We start from the raw sequence: 6,440 nt of genomic DNA, 5'->3' as shown, positions 1-6,440 counted from the left end.
ATTCTTATTCCTTCTGAGCACTAAAAAGCAAGGCAGGATGTTGAAGATGAACAGTTAACATATTTCTTCACTCACAGAATCTCGGGTTTCCCAGGGGATTGTTTGGATGACATTTATTTTCCATCCTGGAGCTCTTCTGAGAAATAGTTCAATCTTGGGAATTTATACAAATGGAGTTTTGATTAGAAACCCCTCTTAGCAGCTGCTTTCTGCCAGGGGTTCAAGCTCAGGGAGGGGACCATGGGGTGGGGGTGGGGTGGGGTGGGGGGCGGATGGCCCTGAGCTCAGGCAGCATGCGTCCTTCTTCCCATTTCTTTTCTCTGCAGGATCTTGTCACCTCCTGGCTTAGTAAACTCTAAGCTTCAATTGTCTGCAATTCTTCAAAATGCTGAGAACGGCTTAGTCTTTCTGCCCTTAGCAATCTGCTTTTATTTTTATTTTAATTAATTAATTTTTTATGGTCAATTAATTTATTTTTATTTTTTAAATTACGTGCAGTTAGCCACTGTATAGTCCATCATTAGTTCTTGATGTAGCATTCAGTGATTCATTAGTTAAGTATAACACCCAGTGTTCATCCCAACACGTGCCCTCCTTCACACCCATCACCCTGTTACCCCATCCCCTCCCCCCCCCGAAACCCTCAGATTTGTTTCCCGGGGTCCATAGTCTCTCATGGTTCATCTCCCTCTCTGATTTCTCCCACTTCAGATTTCCCTCCCTTCCCCTATGGTCCTCCGTGCTATTCCTGATGTTCCATATATGAGTGAAACCATATGATAATTGTCTTTCTCTGCTTGACTTATTTCACTTAGCATAATTCCCTCCAGTTCCATCCTTGTTGATGCAAATGGTGGGTAATCATTCTTTCTGATGGCTGAGTAATATTCCATCGTCTATATGGACCACATCTTCTTTATCCATTCATCTGTTGAAGGGCATCTCGGCTCCTTCCATAGTTTGCCATTGTGGACATCGCTGCTGTGAACATTGGGGTGCATGTGCCCCTTCTTTTCACTACATCTATATTTTTGGGGTCAATACCTAGCTTTTTGACAGCTTTTTAATCTCTTAGTCTGCTGCTTATTAATTGGCAAACCCCTTAANTTGGCATTAAAAAAAAAAAAAGTAATATATATCTAGGATTTTAGCATCCTAAAGACATCTACGGGGAAAAATAACACACAAAAGCTTCTTTACAACCTCCCCATAGTCTCTTGCCCAAGATAACCCATAAGACATAGCTTACGATGTCCTCCACAAAGAAAGACAATGCTGGCCTATATGCACCCATTTAAGTAGTTGAAAAATGTGCACCAAAGGGATCAAACTACTCACACTCGTCTGCACCATGCTGTTCTTTTCATTTAATAATATAAACAGGAGATCTTTCTATATCAGCACATACCTCGTTATTTTCAATGAGCTTGGTCATTCTTTCAAAATTCTGCATTGAATTTCACTGGGTAGCTATACCCACCTCACTGAGCCCTGGCTCAGAGATTTTTGCATGGGTGGAGAAACGCCGACAAAACAGATAGCTTCTACTCTCTTTCCCAGGAAGAGACCACACCTGCACCAGAGAGTGAAGAATTTCAAGCCTCAAGGTGCTCTCAAGAATGGCGGAGGTGCTGGGGGAAGGCAGCTGAGAGATTCAAGACACCTGCTAAACTGTAGGCTGGCTGGTTTGCAGGAGAGCACAAGGGAATAGTACGGGTGGGAGGAACCCTCCTGGGATCAGGACAAAAAATCAGACCCTGGCTTGAGAAACTATCCCTTCCAAGGAGTTAGAATTTGACTGGATTAATTGGTAGATCAATTTATGACCCAGGGCATTGTTAAAAACTATAGAGAAACCAGCAGTAAATCCCTGGGGTCTAATAGTGGGATGTGGTCTGGAAGAGACGAAGAGAAGGCTACTGAAGCCCCTTTCACCCTGGGGTGACAGCGAGCATTCCAAAGCTGAGCCTCCTTGAGGAACAACATCAGAGGCCGAGCACTGTCATGAAGAAAGAGACCTCACTAAAATAATCTAGTCAGTTACTAAATACAAGCATACCTCATTTTACGAGTTTTTTACAAATTGAAGGTTTGTGGCATTGAGCATTGACCAAGTCTATCAGCGCCTTGAGCAAGTCTATTGGCGCCATTGACCAAGTCTATCAGCGCCATTTTCCCAGCAGTATTTGCTCACTTTGTGTCTTTGAGTCCCATTTTTGTAATTTTAGCAATATTTCAAAATTTTCATGATTGTATTTATTATGGTGATCAGTGACCAGTGATTACGACTTGCCGAAAGCTCAGATGATAGCGTGTTTTAGCAATAAAGTATTTTATTTTATTTATTTTTAAAGATTTTATTTATTTATTTGACAGAGAGAGACAGCGAGAGAGGGAACACAAGCAAGGGGAGTGTGAAAGGGAGAAGCAGGCTTCCTACCCAGCAGGGAGCCTGATGCGGGGCTCGATCCCAGGACCCTGGGATCATGACCTGAGCCAAAGGCAGACGCTTAATGGCTGAGCCACCCAGGTGCCCCAGCAATAAAGTATTTTAAATTCAAGTATATACATTAGATTTTTTATACATGATGCCATTGCACACTTAGTAGACTACAGAACAGTGTAAACACAATTTTTATATGCACAGGGAAACAAAGAAAAAACATTTGACTTGCTTTATTGTGATATTTGTTTTATTGTGGTGGTCTGGAACTGAACCCATCATATCTCTGAGGTGTGCGTGTAATTAAACAAACAAATAACAGTAACAAACTCCAGAGTAGGGACAACATATTATCTAAAATATCTAGTTGCTACAATATATTATCTAAAATATCTAGTTTCCAACAAAAAAATTATGAGGCATGCAAAAAAACAGGAAGTATGACCCATACACTAGAAAAAAGCAGAAAAACTATCTATGAGAGAGACCAGATGTCAGATTTATCACAAAAAGGCTTTAAAGCAATCATTGTAAACATTTTCACACAACTAAAGGAAATCATGATTAAAAAAGTAATTGAAGGTATGATAACAATGTTGCATCAGATAAAGAATATCAATAAAGAGATGGAAATTATGAAAAAGGGACAAATGGAAATTATGTTGTTGAAAAGAACAATAAGGGGGCACCTGGGTGGCTCAGGTCGTGATCCCGGAGTTCTGGGATCGAGCCCCACATCGGGCTCCTCCACTGGGAGCCTGCTTCTTCCTCTCCCACTCCCCCTGCCTATGTTCCCTGTCTCTCTGGCTGTCTCTCTCTCTGTCAAATAAATAAAATCTTAAAAAAAAAAAAAGAAAAGAAAAGAACAATAAGGCAAAAATCATGACATCCCAATCAATAGACTCAGAAAATGCATTTGACAAAATCCAATGCTCCTTTATGATAAAAATACCCAACAAACTAGGAATAAGAGAATATCCACAGCCTAATAAAGGACATCTGTAAAAAACCCACACCTAACATCATATTTATGGGTAAAATACTGAATGCTTTCTCTCTAAAATCAGGAACAAGACAATGGTATCTGTCTGTGCTTATAACCTCAATTTAACATTATCTTGGAGGTTCTAGCTAGGACGACTAGGTAAATTAGGTTAAAAGAAAGGCATCAAGATTAAAATGGAAGACTAAAACTATCTCTATTCACAGAAAAATGATCTTGTATATAGGAAATCCTAAGTAATCCAATAAAAAAATTCTTATAAATGAATTTAGCAAAGAGGCAGGATACAGTATCGATGTATAAAAATCAATTGTATTTCTGTATTTGCGATGAACAATTAAACAGTGAAAATAAGAAAACAATTCCACTTAGAAGAGCATCCAAAAAAAGGATAAAATACTTAGGAATAAATTTAACCACAAAAAAATGCAAAATTTATAGCTTGAGAATCATAGAACATGGATGAAGACATTAAAGAAGATGTAAATAATTGGAAAAATATCTCATGTTCATGGATCAGATAATTTAACATTGTTAAGATGGGAATGCTCCTAAATTGTTCTACATTTTCTGGGCAATTTCCATCAAAATCCCAGCTGACTTAGAAATTCAAATGCTGTTTCTAAAATTCAAATGGAATGATTGGAAATCCAAAATAACCAAAACAATCTTGCAAAAGAACACAGCAGGAGGAATTCCCACTTCCTGATTTCAAAACTTGCTATAAAAAGCAATGGTAATCAGGACAGCATGGTGGTACTGGCCAAATAATAGACATATGGATCTGTGGAATCAGGTTGAAAGTCTAGAAGTAAACCCACATATCCATGATCATGTGTCATAAGCCCACACTTATTTGATCCTGTTCCATGATCAACTGAATTTTGACAAGGGTGCTAAGACCATCTACTGGGAAAAAGAATAGTCTTTTCAACAAATGGGCGTTGGACCAACTAACTATTCACACGCAAAAAAATTAGGTTGGACTTTTATTTAACAGCACATAAAAAATTAACTCAAAATGGATCAAAGACCTAAATTTAAGAGCTAAAACTATAAAACTCTTAGAAGAACACTTAGGAGTAATCTCCATGACCTTGGGCTTGCCAAAGATTCTTAGAGATGACACCAAAGTCACCAGCAACAACAGAAAAAAAATCAATAAATTGGACATCATCAAAATGAAAAGCTATTGTGTTACAAAGGACACTATTAAGAGAGTGAAAAGACAAACCACTGAATAGAAGAAAATATTTGCAAATCATATATCTGATATGGAATATATTAATAAAGAATGCTTATACTCAATAATACGAAAGACAAATAACCCAATTAAAATATGGGTAAAGGATTTGAACAGACATTTGTTTAAGGAATGAATATAAATGGCAAGTAAACACTCCCCTCCCACAAATGCTCACATTGAGGAAATGAAAATCAAAACCACAAGGAGATACGAGTTCACACCTACTAGATTAGCTAGAATCAAAAAGTCTGATAATTATATGCGTTGGTGAGCACGTAAAGAAATTTTAGCCCTCATACACTGATGGGGGCAATGTGAATGGTGCAAATGGTCTGGAAAACATTCTCTCAGTTCTTCAAAGGATTAAACGTAGAGTTACCGTATGACCTAGCCATTTCTGTCCTAGGAATATACCTGAGAGACACGAACACACAAAACGCAGAAACTTGTACCTGGGTGTTATTATTCATAACAGCCAAAAGGTGGAAACAACCAAATGTCCATCGACTGATGAACGGATAAACAAAATGTTGTATATCCACCTGCCAGAATATATTTGTCCACAAAAAGCTACGTTCCGCTATATGCTACAACACGGGTGAACCTGGGCGACCTTACGTGGAATGAAAGAAATCAGGGACAAAAGACTGCATACTACGTAAGTCAATTTCTTTGAAAGTCCAGAATGGGGAACGCTACAGAGACAGAAAGCTGATCAGTGGCTATTGAGGCTGGGGAAGAGGGGATGGGAAGGTAGGGCTGTAATAGCTCAATGGTACCAAGTTTCCTTCTGAGGTCATGAGAGTGTTCTAAAATTGTCATGGTGTTTGCACATCTTTTCACACAAGTGACTATACTAAAAACCAAAGAATTGTACACTTGAGTGGGTCAGTTGTAGCCTATGATAATTATATCCCAATAAAGCTGCTGATAAAAAAGAAAAGAGACCGCCATCTGTTCCAGCTGTTGGTAGTTCTCTCATTGAGTCTGTTCTCTCTGTTTGAAAAGTAATACACCTTTTATTTTTGTGGTTTTGGTGATTTTTTTTTTTTGAAGGGACAAGATTCTTATTCCTTCTGAGCACTAAAAAGCAAGGCAGGATGTTGAAGATGAACAGTTAACATATTTCTTCACTCACAGAATCTCGGGTTTCCCAGGGGATTGTTTGGATGACATTTATTTTCCATCCTGGAGCTCTTCTGAGAAATAGTTCAATCTTGGGAATTTATACAAATGGAGTTTTGATTAGAAACCCCTCTTAGCAGCTGCTTTCTGCCAGGGGTTCAAGCTCAGGGAGGGGACCATGGGGTGGGGGTGGGGTGGGGTGGGGGGCATGGCCCTGAGCTCAGGCAGCATGCGTCCTTCTTCCCATTTCTTTTCTCTGCAGGATCTTGTCACCTCCTGGCTTAGTAAACTCTAAGCTTCAATTGTCTGCAATTCTTCAAAATGCTGAGAACGGCTTAGTCTTTCTGCCCTTAGCAATCTGCTTTTATTTTTATTTTAATTAATTAATTTTTTATGGTCAATTAATTTATTTTTATTTTTTAAATTACGTGCAGTTAGCCACTGTATAGTCCATCATTAGTTCTTGATGTAGCATTCAGTGATTCATTAGTTAAGTATAACACCCAGTGTTCATCCCAACACGTGCCCTCCTTCACACCCATCACCCTGTTACCCCATCCCCTCCCCCCCCCGAAACCCTCAGATTTGTTTCCCGGGGTCCATAGTCTCTCATGGTTCATCTC

Source organism: Ailuropoda melanoleuca, chromosome 17, assembly GCF_002007445.2.
Source record: "Ailuropoda melanoleuca isolate Jingjing chromosome 17, ASM200744v2, whole genome shotgun sequence".
In the NCBI taxonomy this organism is placed as follows: Eukaryota; Metazoa; Chordata; class Mammalia; order Carnivora; family Ursidae; genus Ailuropoda; species Ailuropoda melanoleuca.
This window is presented reverse-complemented; position numbering follows the sequence as displayed.